The sequence below is a fragment of the Pagrus major genome, chromosome 3, assembly GCF_040436345.1.
Source record: "Pagrus major chromosome 3, Pma_NU_1.0".
Lineage (NCBI taxonomy): Eukaryota > Metazoa > Chordata > Actinopteri > Spariformes > Sparidae > Pagrus > Pagrus major.
The window spans coordinates 16,196,486-16,212,580 of record NC_133217.1 but is presented as its reverse complement, the minus strand read 5'-3'; positions in this window follow the sequence as shown (position 1 = coordinate 16,212,580).

Here is a 16,095-nt window from a genome sequence, read left to right as displayed (position 1 = left end):
AGCATAAACACTGGAGACATGGAGCAAGATCTATCTATATATCTTGGCTCACTCCAAGGTTCAAAAATATGCATGCCCACGCTTCCAATTATTATTTATGAACATTTTTATACCATGGCCACTGAGAATTCTCAATTCTGATTGGCTGAAAGGTGTGGATAAACCTTCAGTAACTGGACAGTATAACCGGATACTAATGTCGTATGTGTTGTTTCCCTCTAGCCTTTCACTATCCATCATGTTTTCAGTTGCTGATCAATCAGGAAGCTGTAAAATGCGAACGGTTTGTCAAGTTCCCTCAGTTTATACGACTTGAAACCTGTAACACAGCGGTAGCCTATGACATTCGAGGTTCCCACCCTGAGTGTGACATCAGAGGAAAATGGCAGCCATGTGAATGTGGTCTATTAACACCTTCATATCTTGTGTAATCCATCCACAAACAGAAATGACAATTTTAGGTGGAGTTCTTGGTGACTCAATGCAGTGACTTCCTGGAGTCTCAACCACAGTGAGGTTGACAGATGTGGCATCATTGTGCCTTCCCAGACTGAAGCCTGAAACCTGCTCTCACTGTCTTTACCTGGCAACCTGCCAATCAGGCTCCCCTCTCCCACTCCGCATTTAACACAAATACCTGAGACTGGTATCAATCTTCTCATCTAACTCGCAGAAGGAAACTGAATGTTTATTTCCCAAAATGTCAAACTGCAGGGTTCTTTTGCTCAAACAGTTATCTCTGTTTTTATTTATTTTCCTAACTCACGTTTTTTTTGTTGTTGTGCGGACTGCAGGTAATATCAGGCAGGTGTTGGGTTGTTTTGATAAGATTCTCCTAAATCATGTTTTTCATTGCACACTCAAGGGAATGTCAATCAAACCGCTGCTGGTTTGTTTATTTTTAAAAGGGCTTTTCTCTCGTCATCATTTCCTGTATTTGACTTGTACTTCTCTGGTAGCTTTAATTTACAATCAAGCCTCCATTAGACCAGCCTGGTGCCTGTTGTGACCAAATTACACGCACAAATATGAACTTATCTAGACTAACAGGTTAAATATCAGGACACAATAAATTAGCACTGGAGAGGGGCTCAATACAGACTGGCTGAGTGGCACTCAGCTGTAATGAGGATGGGGATTATTGTTTGTGCTGACAATGGTGTACCTGTGTTCTCTGCAGGCACAAACACAGCGTAAACACAGTATTGAACAAAGACCTCCGGATGCTTAAATCTCTGGGATATTTTCACCGGCCTCCTATTTTAGTGAAGTGTCTTCATCATCAAGGGTAACTGGAACATTGTCCTTGCATCCCCGTGTTATTTATGACCCAGCTTGATAATCTACCACAAAAACAACTGACAGTGCCTATATCATGCATACTTCACCAAGTCAGCTCACTGTAAATCCTTTCTCTCAACTTTGAGTCTGTGCGCAGTGTGCATTTGAAAGTGTGCATATATGTGTGTACGTGTGAGTGATGAATGGTGACTCACAGAGTCCAGCCAGTGTTATACAGTTACCAAGCTCCATAATAGCTCTCATACAGGTTGAAGAAAACATGACAAAATGAAAATGTTTCCTCCTTGCATCAATAAAAACCAGAGTAAAAAGAATTTCCATGAACACCGAGGTAAACTGCATCACCAAGAAGATATGTATGACACTGTCTCACCAATTTGCCCATTCTCTCCTCCCCCTCCCACTCCACTCCCTTCTTCCTCCCCCTCGTCTTCCCGCTCCCTCCTTCCTCCCTCTCACTAAACAGATGGAGGTGTCAGTGGATTTCCACCTAACACACGCCAGGGCGGAGCTACCGGGCTCATTTGCATGTTCCGGAGTGAGGAGTTGTCTGTTCGGGTCACAGAGGTTCCTCTGCTGACCCAGCTGTGCGGACTGTCTGCACGGAGAGGTCAAGGGTAGGTGAGCGGTGACAGGGGCAGAAGCTCTGCGCTGCGTTTCTAATAGTGCAACCTCTGAGCACACCTTTTCTCCTTGGTCTTGTCTTCTAAAGCTGATATAAATAAGGCTTAAAGGACCAGTTCTCTCCAAAAATAAAATCCTGTCCTTATTTACTCTGCCTGCAGAATTTTGTCAGCCTACTCTCTGATGTAAACATGGCTGGTTGTTCACAGAGGAGAATTATATGGATTATAATTATAGAGGGTAGGCTATTTATGTGATGTCATGAGTTGGTACTCGCACTCTCCCACTGAGTGGCAAATGCGCAGCAGTTAGCATCTGCTACTGTTCATGCAGACATGGTAAATGCTGCTAAAATGGTAAAGAGCTGTTGTGCAAATGACTTTAGAAAAGGATCTGGAAAGAATTCAAGCAAATGTTCATACAGTGTGCAGAGGACTAAAGGGAGACAACGTGACTTGATACTTGCCGAGCTGCCGTGTAAAGCTCAGCTAACCAAATACACTGTTCCCTCCTTCATAATATGAAAACCTGTCCAAAGACAGACAGAATATTCAGTGAAATCCTTGTTATTTTGATCTGGCTGACAGACGCTGCTTAGAATTACATTTTTTCACATTCTTTCCAAGATTGAGAGGAAGTGAAGAAGTGATGTGCCCTGCATAGCATACATAAGTGAACCACATAACCCTCATATCCAAACAACTGAAAGGGTTGCAACATACCAGCAACAGGCGAACTGAACCTTCGTCTTAATCTGAGTTAAGTTTGGTAAGGTTAAGGCAACAAAACCATTTGATTAGGTTGAGGAAAACGTCATGAAAGAAGAAACGTCACTTACAGAACTACTTCTTGTAAGGAAATGGGAGAAACTGTTGAATCGTCTAGGCATGAAGATAACTGACTGAGCTGAGGGTTTGTTTTATTCATGTACAACAGCATTGTTTAATATTTTTGTGCCCTGGTGACTAGATGGATGCTGTGTGTGATTTCCTGAACCATTTATGCAAATACCCTGTTGTTGTTGTTATTTTCCTTGTGCAAATCAACAAAGAGAATCAGTTATATAACTACAATTACAAACTCACCTATGTTACATACGTAACTTAAGTTATGTGACGCACATGACGACAGTAGTGAGTTAACCTTACTCACTGTTGCCTTTCGCTGTCACACTGGACAAGAACATCAGTCTCCTGGATGAAAGTCTTGTGCTTGTCTGACCCAAACATCTGTCCCCGACCTCCTCCTTATGCGAAAAGGTTGCTTTTTATATGGTCTGATTTACCAAAGGTAGACTGTTGGTATAAAGCATGTCATTGGGCACCTATTCCCTCCTTCCTTCTGGTGGAGGACTTTGTCAAACTGTCTACTACTGAACACCTCCAAGAACAAGAGATGGTGGTGGATTTCCAGAGGACCAGACCCCCATTTGCAACTGGTGTCTATTGAGGGCGTCAATGTGGAGGTGGCCAGCTCCTACTAGTACCTGGGGCTGCAGCTGGATGATAGACTGCACTGGTCGGCAAACACCGACATTCTTCACAGGAAGGGGCAGAGCCGACTCTATTCCCTGAAGAGGCTGGGGTCGTTTAACATCTTTAAGAAACTGCTGCTGATGTTCTACAAGTCAGCTGTCGCCAGCTTTCTTTTATGTGCTGTGGTGTGTTGGGGAAGCAGCATTAAGAAGAGGGATGCTAAGCGGCTGGACGGGCTGGTGAGGTGGCGGTGGTGTGGCCCTGTGGTTGGGATGGAGCTGGACAAACTGAGGACAATGCGCCGCCATCCTCTGCTCAGCACACACACCAATCAGAGGAGTATGTTCAGTGGGAGACTGCTGTCTCAGTCCTTCTCGGCGGACAGACTGAGGAAGTCGTTTGCGCCCCAGGCCATACAGATATTCAACTCCTCCTAGCCATGGTGGGGTGAGATTGCATGCTAATGAAGGCTCAAGTGCACTCTGTCATCGGACTGGACGGCTACCGACTATCAGCCACGTAAATCGCTTTGCTTGATAATTGCTTTTGATGCTATTAATATTTTTTGTTCCTGTTAATTTTCTATATGCAGCACACGCTCACTTTGTTTCTGTTAATATTTATATCTCAATTTGCATTTCATTTATGTCATCAGTAGTATTAGATTATTCTTGCACTATTCTTATTTAACTTGAATCAGTTTAATCAGCGTCACATGCACTGTTGAACCCCCATACAGTTAAAATACCCCAGTTTGCACATACTGTAGCATGACAGTTAATAATTCTGGTGGTTAGACTATCACATTGCTGTGTGTGTTTTTATCCTCATGTTCAGTTCATACTCTTAATTCTTGTTTATATTATACTCTTTTATTATGTTTGCATTTGTGTTTTATCTATCTATCTATCTATCTATCTATCTATCTATCTATCTATCTATCTATCTATCTAAGCTACAAGCTACAAATTTTGCGGGGATTCAGCCATTGTAATGCGAGAGCTCACCTCCCCACAAGCAAACCAATGTTCCCCCTAACGCTATTTTGCAGAGGCACCACACTGCTTCCTGGGTTAGGCGCCCACCAAGGGCGATTGTGATTGGTTTAAACTTTAAAGACATGCAAACAAGCCAGAGCGTTTTTTTCCTCTATATCAGAATGAGAACTGGCACAGCGACGACGCAGTGTTATAGAAATAAGTCTAGGTCCGACGTGTTAATTAGTGAGCTTCAGAGGTGTGGATAGGCACATTTTTGAAGCTTCTGAGAGATCCATGCTAGCTGTTTCCCTCTGTTTTTAGTCTTTTTAGTAAGCCACGCTAATTGCCTCCTACTTTAGTTTTCGCTCTGTTCTCACTCTGTACCTCACACACACACCAGAGTGGTATTATTTTCTTATCTCGCTCCTCAATTTCTCGGCGCATTTAAATATTTGTGACTGTCTGGTACATCAAACCTGTTTTCTTCCTGGTATCGTAGCTCTTTGCATACACAGCAGCCAAAGTGGTTTGGTTTGGTCATTCAAGGTTGATGACAGTGATGCTTTAAAAATTATGTAACTGCATTCCTTTTTTTTTATTTTTAAAAACACCCATCAAGACCACCCACCTACATAATGTAATACTCTCAGTGCTCCTGAGATCCTCTGTGTCTCAGCTGCCCCTACCAGACTGAAGACACTCTGGAGATGAACAGAGGTGGAGGCAAAAGTAAGTCTACATGTGTCTCTCTTAGCCTCCATCACTCAAGTGGGACTGCTGTTCCCGCTGTGCTTCAGGTTACCTCAGGCTTCATTTGCAGACTGGGTGTGGTTTTCAAAAAGTGTGGTTTACTTATTTAACGAGCGCTCCGCTGCGGGACTCGCTCTTTGATCTTCGAGGATATTTCTCTTCACAGCTACTGTCTTCTTTCAAACGCTATCTGTCTTCTCTCCAGTCTCTTCCCTGCTGTCCTCCTCCTCCTGCCGTCTTTTTTTCTTCCTCTGGATCTATGTCTCATTGATTACACCAACAGGATGGGTCTCCTTCATCCTTCCCCTCTTCCTGGTGTCTGCCTGGCCACGGAGAGAACCAAATGTGAAATGGTGTTACCTGTTTTAGAAGAAGAATAAGAGAAAGCTCCTTCAAGTAAAACAAAACTTCGCCTGAACTTTGCCAGTGGCACCTTCTGAGAAACAAACACACATTAACACATTAACACTGCAAACCTTGTTTTTGCTGCAGAGTAGCAATTATATTCTTATTCGTTCTTGATGTTTCATTACTCATTTATAATATTTCCATGACATTCCCTTTGTGATTATGGTGGCTTTCAAAAACACCTCTATTCAAGGTTTCATACAAAAAATGTCACATTTGACCAGTTTATCGGAAAAACCAACATCTCTCCTAAACATTGCCTTATTGGTTGATGTGAAAATGTGTGTGTTATACCTGATTCGGCCTGTTCAACTCAGTGTGCCTGTCGAGGAGGAGGGCGTGTTTTTGTATACTACAAATATTATTATATTATATTATCTATTCTTTATTCTCCTTCAAAATTCGCTTATTTTTTTTAGCTGTTATTTTTTTCAGCTTTTGTCGTTGAGACACATGTTGCCAATGGCAGAATTATATCGATCAGCATTAGAGAAGAACTCCCAGGTTTTGGATTGAGAGAAATGGACTTTGAGACAATCACTGCCCACGGCATCTTTTGACCGTCGACCTGCCGGACCGCCCCAGGTAGGAGAGTTGGGATAAGAGTCATGCTAATCCAGCCTTGATTTAGGGCTGCTCCTGGCTAATGTCCAGTTGCTGGGAAATTAAATGGACAAAATTGGACTCAGACAGCCAAATGAGAAATCAGAGACTGTTAGGTCTACATCTCTACAGAAACCTGTCTCCACCCAAACATCTCAGATCAAACTGTCGCACTTGATGGGAGGATGTTATTCAGAACCAACAGAGCACACGACGAGAGAGAGAAGATATTAGAAAATGATAACATTACAATCTTTAGATGTCACTATATATGCTACAAGAGTCAAACAATGTTTGTTTGTTGTTACAAAACATTCAGATAATGTCATCGTTGGTAATTATGGCTCAACTTTCTAAAAATCACTTTTAAGTTATATATAGGCTGACAGTATTATTATTAACTTATTATATTGAGATAGCAGGTAGAGTGCAGCTCTGGGTATGTTTATGGTGCTCTCACTCTATGTTTGCTGCCATTTTGAGTTCTCTTACATAAAAGCAAAGTTGTTTTTCACATTACAGCCTTGTTGTAAATTCCATTCATGTCGTCCATGTTTATGCCTGCCTTCCAGAGGTGGAGAATTATCCACATAAAACTGACTTCTGCTGATTGTACATGGAAAATGCCTGTAATCATCCTCTGTTGACATGTCTCTAACATTTTTTGCCTGAAAGGTAAATGGACTGCACTTACTACAGGCTGCAGCTCTTTTTTACCTTTACAGACAGAGCGCTTTACAATTTGCCCCTCAGTAATGCACATTGCACACATTTGCATTATAACACATTATCCAGATAATTTTAAAATGTTTAGAAGAATTTCCATGTTTGAAGTAAACTTTTAATAGTATGTACAGTATCACTGTGCAGGCATATCTATCACCCTGTTCTGTTACTTCCCCTCATTGTCACTTGTTCTGCCTGTAGAAGAAAGTAAAACCACACATATGTTCCCTACTTTTTGTCACTCTCACTGACACCCAAAAGAAAGAAAAAAACTGTGTGTTAACATATGGAGATTTTCAGTTTTGTCAGCGTCACAGCATCTCTTTAGAAAAAAAACTGTGTGATGTTCAGCTGATGAGACAGATGGTTCATTAGAGAATCACAAGTATCCCGCTAAGTCTTCCACTCACTTCAGGAACAGACCTCAGAGGCTGAGAGCGAGGCTGCTGAGAGTTTGGTTCAGTGTGTGTGTCTGTGCTGCAACCAGCAGCTTGATCTGAGATATGAGAAGGAGATAACAGAGAGCAAACATCAGATGTTTAAGTAAAGGTCAGTTTTGTGCTGCATCTTGCAAGGTCAGGGGCCTTTGTGTGCCCCTTATTGCTTAATAATATCTGAATGAAGTGCTTTGTTTGCCCATATTTACCCCATTCTTCATCTCAATTCTGCTTTTTTTCCGTATAATTATTTCTATGATTTTATCCACGTCTTCAGTTTTTCACCTCCATCTGGACAAGCACCAAGTTTCAGTTTCCATGGCAACCTACTGTATCTTTTTTCTTCAACTCAGAGAGTTTAGATTGCAGCTACTTTGCAGAGCATTTCATCTGGTTAGAGTGCATATTCTTATCTTTCCTCCCACTTCTGATAAAATCATCTCTTAGTTATTGCTGACAGTCTCGCTACAAGAGAACATACTGTATATGCTGAGGATACATGAGCACGATGTATTAACTGATCATGCTGTTTGGAAAACCACTGCTGGAATCAGGTCCTCTGTGTTTGTGAAGTTGATTCAAACCAACTTTTATAATTACAATGAAGAAAAATATACAATGCATTTATTAATTTGAAACTTGGCATAATAAATGGTATGCCTTAAGTTTTTTTTATGTGTGTGTGTGTGTGTGTGTGTGTGTGTGTGTGTGTGTGTGTGTGTGTGTGTGTGTGTGTGTGTGGTACAGTATAGAGGCGGTTGTGTGTCTGATACACGTAACAACTTTACCTCAGTCTGTAAATGACCTTGATGCCTACACAGGCGATCAGATCCCTATTTAACATGACAATTCATTTACTACTCATGAGGAGTGGTACTAAGCCAGTTAAAACTACACCAGTGGACTATCATGGGGGTTTCTACAGTCTGAGATGATGTCATCAGGCTTGAGTTTGACAAATACGAATTTTAATAGAAACTTTGTATTAGAAAGTGAGTGCTTGAAGATTGAAAGGTGTGTATCAGGCAAGCAGAGACTATTAAAGAACACAACTGAGTTACATTATGGGAATTATTTTAGCTTTTTTTTTTTAGCTTCACCCATTTTAGGGACAAGGGTAATAGTTTTGGACTCTCCTGCCCAAATGTTCTGTTTAAAATTTGTCTCTTGCGTGTGTCCTGAGTTTATAGAATTCAAAACAAAATCCAACTTTGAGTGCCCCATTAACGTTATTAAACATGTCACCACTGCAACCCAGTCACCAGTATAAATGTTAACTGAACTGTTAATGTTTCTACAAAACCACAGATAAGTTAAAACTGAACGTTTTTTTATGGTGCAGCTTCATTCCCTGAGCTCCCTAAAAATCATGGTTTGGTTTAAAATACCTGTTTTGGTTGGCATGATCAAAGATGGAAATATCCCCAGGTGTCCTTAAAAATAACCAGTGGTGTGACTGGAACTGCCGTCAGCCGGCCATACAATGTGAACATGATATGCCACTTTTGGTACAAATGTCAACCTTGGTCGTATCTGTGGTTTGCAGCAAGTGCTGACATTATATCCTGGCGACTGGACTTTTGCTATCAATAAAAAGTTTTGTTTTTTTGTCTGTAACCTCTGGCCTTGTGTTTTGTATTTTTTGTGTTTTTTCTTTGTAACCAAAATATACTTTGAAAAAAAGATCAGATCAATGGAAGGTCCATCTCAGTCACCAGATGAAAATGTTGGCTTTGTACGTTTCTGCAAACCATAGATACATTAAATTTGTATGTTTCGTATGTATCATATCAGCATTTCCACAATCACATCACGTTCAGATTATATGCGTTGTATATGATGTGACTTTCGTGGCAGGAGGAGGACGGGATTGTGGTCAGCTAGGCGTCACACCTGCCAAGCCAAAGGCCATTGTTCAAGACAGCATTTAAAGATTTGTGAGCTTAAAACCTCTTGATATTTTCAACGAGACATTGTCCAGTCATATTTGTGGCGAGAGAAAAACGTAAAGGTGCAATATGTCAGAATTTTAGTTGAGAACATAAAAGAAAGAACGAAAATTATCAACATAGAACAGTTTGGACATTAGGACGGCCATGCATCATGTTGCAGAGATAACTATTGCAGTTAGCATGCTAACCAGCTGGCCCTGGCTCATACCAGTACTCATACCAAAGCTCCTGCGCTAGCGTTGTAAACACCAACACTCCCCTGCTTCTTCGAGCTCTCAGTCTCGTCTGTGCAATGCACTGCTAACTGAGCTAACTAGCTAATGACTGCTACAGTTAGCAGCAGTTAGCAGTTATTCTGGTGACATGCTGCCCCTGTTTGTTATGAGTATGAATTCGAAAGGACAGTACAGTTACTCCATGCCACAGAAGTGTAATAAAGACAACTTAGTCACACACATGGTAACAAACATAGTCATACACCTACATCTCCCAGGTGTAATAAAGAGCGTTTTTGTGATGAATAGAGACTCACTCCTCTATCAGAGATGACCCTCTGGTCAGTCTTAGTGCTTGTTGGTTGGTGGGCTGTTTTGTGTGCAGCTCTAAGAAACATTCTGTTCGCCGGGATCCTTCATGCCAATATGGAGACTCAATCACAGGTTATCAAAGGTTCATGTAAACAGATTAACCTCACCAGTGTAAGGCCAGCAGCCGGCTGTTTCTGTAGAGTAAAACCCAGCCAATGACTACATCCTAAATTGTCAGGCAGTGAGGGAATGAAAGGTTGTGTGGTGATCGCTGTTTGTGACTGCGGTGAAAAGCTACCTTTTCATACTCACAGTGCCCTGCACACCAGACTCTGATGGCCGAGCCATTTATCATGGATTCGCAGTGATACATGCATAGCAGAGTCTCCGATGCTAAATATTGGTAAATCAAACAACCTATAGTGTGCATAAACCTCTTAAAACCTCTGATACTAATTTCCATTTTAAGGAAATAAGCTTACTTCAGTCCATTAATATGATAATATCAGCCCACCCTACTGCTGTTACAATGATTCTCATGCATGGGAAGTAATTGTCCATTTATTCAGAATCCTTTCCCTAAGTAATATATTCAAATTGATTGAATTCTACTGTAGGCAGGCTGAAAACTAATATGCTGATGCTCCTCTGGGTTTTGGGGGCATTCACTGTCAATTATTTAATAAAGAAAACTAATCAAAGGGTGTCACAAAATGCAGCCATTTTCCAAAACAATAGAGAGATATTTCATGCCAAGATGAAAAACTATTAATGTTCCCTTAAGTCGTTACGAAAATCATAATTCAATCAGGCAGACAGTTGTTTCAGCTGCAGGAAGTTGGAGAAGAAGAGAGCTGAAAAACAAATCTGCATTGTGCATCTAAAATATAAGAAATTCAACAAAATCACTGTAAGAAACAGTCTTTGTTTTCATTCTTATAACATATTGTCAGTTGAAAATGACAGCACAATCTCAACTCAAGGTCAAATCAACAGTGTTTTGTCAACTGTTGTTTATAAGGTCAAAAAGGAACAATCAAGCTCAACTATTCGGTCAACATGCATAAGAAGAACTAAAAGAGCTCACAATAATAAAAAAAATCAAACTTATTAGTTAAAGGAGTTAAAGGAGAGGATCGTTCCACTGTCATGTCTGTATACTAAATATGAAGCTGGAGCCATCAAGCAATTAGCCTAGCTTAGCATCAGGGGATAGAATGTATATATGTAGTGTTAATTGAAGAGCTTTAGAGGTGCTGATATGCAGCTTTTTTCTTTTACTTTGGACACAGTTACTTTCTTTTAGCCAGGCTAATTCTATTGCTTTGTTTCCCGTCTTTATGCTAAGCTAACCAGCTAATGCTGTTGCCTCATTTTAGTGTACAGACATCAAACATATTCCCCAAAATGTTGAACTACTCCTTTAAATATCTTTTCGATGTTTTCATGGTGTACCTGGCCACTTGCGGTGCTTTATAGGCTAACATGTGCAACCCGTGCTCCAACCCTGCCAGTCTGCACTGATATAAGAGGAGCAGTACCGAGTGCAGTGACTTCACTGATGGACTTTAGTTACATTTCGGGTCATATGCCATCAAAGGGGCAGAATGCAACATTGAAATACATCAAAATGCATTACTGTCATGTACAATTCAGCAACAAATGTAATGTTCCATACAGAGGATCCTTTGAGTGCTCTCAAATTGTCAACAACCATTTCTGATATTTATAGCCCAACAACCAGTGTACTAATGGCTACTGTTAATCATTAACTGATGTTTGAACAGTTACATACCTGAGGTTGGCATGTGTATTGCTCCGCTTGTATGCATGTGATGCTCTCTCACTAGTTGTTTGGAAAGATTTCTCGTCTTTTCGCCCCCCAAAAAATGTGTTGCACTTGCACATACGACAGGCTCGACAGACAAAGAGAAATCTCTCCTCTGGGCTGGGAGTAGCGAAAATACATGAACATCTTAATTTCTTCAACACCAAAGATTTACAAAATCGGCGTTCCCCCATGCTTCCCCCATTTCCACCACTGATCGTAATAAAGAAAAGGACAAAGACAAATGGCGGAGAGTTCTCATAAACCTCAGTTTGACTAGTGTCTCGGAAAAACCTCAGTTTGGAGGGCCATGTAGCCCCAACACTTCACCTTACCCCTCTATCCTAACAGGAATCGGCACAACCTTTAAGCCTTAATATCTCCATTTTTGGTCTAAATTGAGAAGATAGGACCAAAACAGTGATACAATGACCTCTGGCCTGCTTCATCTGAAACATGCCAAAAAGGAACATCATTAGCAGAGGAGAAGACACGAGGCTCAGTTTAAATAGCAAATTTGCTCCACCATGAAACACTGATTTTAATAATGAGGAGAGAAATCTTTATCATCACATGAAGTTAAACTTAGTGAAAGTATGAGTCACATTTCTTTTCAACTTGTGTTTCTAGAAAGTCTGACAGGTTAGCCCTTTTTTCGTTTGGATACGAAGCTTGTTGGAATGAAACGCTCTCAAACTGCACATGACAACTGCTCTTTTTCGACGTCTGCCACCCAGCGTGAAGTGACTCGAAGGCTTCAGGCGATGGTGAGGGGATGGAGGAGGGTGGGACTGCGCCGTAGCATCAGTGTTTCATCTGTACAGTACAAAATAAGGCGCTGGTGAGACTTAACCCCAGACGCTGTGGATCTTGGCGGGTCAGTGCCCATGAGGCCGTGGAGCGACCTCCTGAACCCTGGATATCTGAGCCGGCAGCAATATTAGCCTCCGGACTGCACAGCGAGATCCAGAGAATGTAGAGGTTTTGGATCTGTTTTTTGACACGGAGGCAAAGTGGAGGGAAAAGGTGAGAACAAAGTGAGAAACGGGAGTGAAGAGAAGAGTGATAGATGACACACTGTGACGTCCCTCGAGGGTTGAGGGAAAGTGAGAAAAAGAGAGGGAGAGCAGGAGGAGAGGAGGAAGAGCCTCGATGTCAGCTGCTAGATCAAAGGAGAGGAAGGGGAGCCAGACTTCGGCGATGAAGGCACCTGAAATCCGTTCAAATTAAAACATACGCCGACACAAAAGTCGACACATGAATACAAAGAGCGACTTAGCGCTGTTTACTTGTTGAGCCTGGAGAGAAAGGAAGACAAAAAAATCTCTTTGTAGAGCACGTTGTATACATGTGAGTGTTTGTCTGGCTGTTTGCCTGCCTGAAGTCCCTCTGCTCAACTGTGTGTGAGAGCATGTGTGTGGACATTTGCTTGGCTTTGTGTGTGTGTGTGTGGGTGTGTGTGTGTGTGTGTGTGTGTGTGTATGGCTGGAGGTAGGCATGGAGCAGGGAGCTGGGGAGTTTTGGGAAAGGTCGTGAGGCACAGTGGCTTGGCATGGTGGCATATTTCATTTATAAGCTCACTGGGGCATAACTGTGCTGCAGGGAAGATTAAGCTGTAACTCTTCAGTTTGCACTGGAAATACAGGCCATGTTCCATTAGTGAGGAAACTAAACCCTCTTTAGACCTGCTAGTAAATTAATGATGCGGCACAATGCATTTTTTACAGAATATTTTTTTCATTTATCTCGTGTTTTTATTTCACGAGGGACTGCGTCGATTCAATTTGAAAAAAATGCAGGGAAGACAGGGCAAGGAGGCATTTATGTGGCGTTCAAAGCTGTATTTTTGATATTAACATTGCATACAATGACTCAGTCTGATAGAATCTGGTTGCTGAGAATGAACAAACTCAACTTTTAGCTGTTTCAGTCCTCCATCTCATGGCTCTTAATAACCTGCCCATATGAAACCACAGGGAGTCGTTTTCAGCAAACAAGCTCATAGAAGCCGATTGTGCTCTACGTTCCTATTTCCAAACAGCAGACAGTCCCAACACACGGCCAGCTGGTGAAGGAAGCTAAGCTACCAGCAAGCTAGAGTCACATATTTTTCTCAGGGGTTTTAGGAATCTTACCCGAGCTAAAAGAGAAATGAATAGTGATCTTCATTTACTGCAGTTTCAAGATACATGGTTTCAATGGGATACTTCATGTTGCTCCATGTCTCCTGTGTGACGTGTAGGCTGTTGTTAGCTAACAGAAGCCAAGAGCATGTTTCAGTACTTTGCTGACTTCAAAATTACTTGATTGTCACTGTAAAACAAAGGGGACCCAAACGCAAGACACACAGGCAGACAAGAAGTAAATGAAAAGAGAGCTTTAATAACAAAAAGCTGAAAACTTCAAATCCATGAAATCCACAAATAGAAAAAAAACGAAGGACAGTGAAACTCCAGAAGTCACAAACTATGACACTGATACACTGTGAACTATTAAACCATGGATTAAGAGCATTGACTGAGGGGTTTGTGAGCCAGTATACCAATATACAGACTGTCCCTGTCCGATGGGTCAAAATGCAGTGCTCACACAGACTTCTTGGACTGATTCAAATCTCAAGCTGAAGGTACACTACCTGCCCACTGCCAATTTGAGAGCCATGTCTCCGGTGTGATTTGTCAGCAGTTGTTTTTCTAACTGGTTATCCATACCAATAAGCCCTGAGGGCTGTCACCAGATCAGATTTTCACTACACGATTATTGTGGCCAAAAGAATTCTAAATGACTATACTATTGCAATATCTGCCCCCACTACGGATAGACCTTCTCGTTCTCGACTAGAATAGAATAGAAAAGAGTTTATTGCCATTTGCACAGGTACAACACAGTGCAGGTACATTGGAATTATTTGTGGGTTCCTCAGAGTCTGCTTCAGAACTACATAAAGCTTGACTCAGAGAGCTACGCCGTGTCGCACACAGGGGAGCGCCATCTGCTCACCAATGTTGTACGAAGTACTAAGTCTATCATGTCCTCCAACATGATTTTGTGCTGCAGTAGTAGCCAGCTAGTTATTGCCTCTTCTCCTTCTTATTTTGTCTGTCTTATGGCGGATGGCAGCCAGCATTAAGGAATCTAATTGCCACCTACTATGTCTATGCAAGAACGGAAAGAAAAACTGAAATGATTTCAGAGCCCTAATGCGCCTGTATTTCACTTGAGAGTTCCTTCTCCAGACTTGCTCACTGGTCCAAAATTGCTTAATAAAGCTTTAAATAACAAACATATATTCTGTGATAGAAATGTTGACCTGTTAGCCCCACGATTACTGGGAGTGACAGCAAGTGAGTCAGTGGATGTACTGTTCTGTATCCTTTGGGACAAAATGCTCAGCCAAGGAAAACCTCTACAACCAGATCCAGACATGTGAGATACCAACTCACAATGTACCGTCTCATGCAATTTAGTGTGTATGAGTTTTACAGTAAATACTATGTGTGTGATGTTTTTATTTTTATTTGTGTAACTGATGATGAGGAATAATGAGAAGTCCTGTATAACACTACCACTTACTATAGTTTTGAAAATGACCAATGAGCTAAATTGACTGCTATCTGACACAGTGTCGTCAAAATTTGGATATTATACTTCCAAAAGTCAGATTTATTCTGTCCAGGTGGACTGCATCATCTGAGCATAAACTGGTAACTGCTTTTATATTAAAACATTCAGTGTATGATCCAGCCTGCACAGTAACATTATTCTGAAAGGATTCCTGTTGGTTAATTTCTTGTTGAGATGATTAAATACAAACTGTTCAGCACTTCAGACGCACTTGTAGAATATGAGTGTACATAAACATAAACACAGTGGGGCAATATGCAAGAGGCAGCAACAAAGTCTGTATTTTTCTGTTTTTAATGTTGATAGAAGGCTGATGGTGTTACTTTTTATTTTAGATGTCTGGAAAATTAGCTGCAAGTTTTCTTTTATTCCACAGCCGATAAACACTCTTGATTCTAATGCACCATAAAGTGCTTATTCTTACTGTTGATGTTTTATCACAGGATCTTTTTATCGAATTCTTTAATCTATACTCTGTATATGTATTTCTTCAGTTGTGTTTTTGTGTTTTTTATTGTCTTTGTTTTTATGCTGCCCTGCTGCAAAAAGACATTTCTTCTTATGGGACAATAAAAATCTGACCAGAACAAACATTCATTGCTTGTAAACCAGCTGTGAGATGCACTAATGTCTCCACAGTAACTCGTATGTCATCCATCAGTTCTAATGCGTCACTGGAAAAAGATCTCATCCCACTGAATCTCAGCTGGGCGGCTGGAGAACTGGATCGTGCTGCTCCATAGTTTATCATTTAACATATTTCACATTTCTTTCACCTTTAGCGCTGCTCAATACTGTCTGACGGCTGACCTTTAGCGGGAGAATGAGAAAGGCCTGCAACTGTAAGCACCCGCTCACA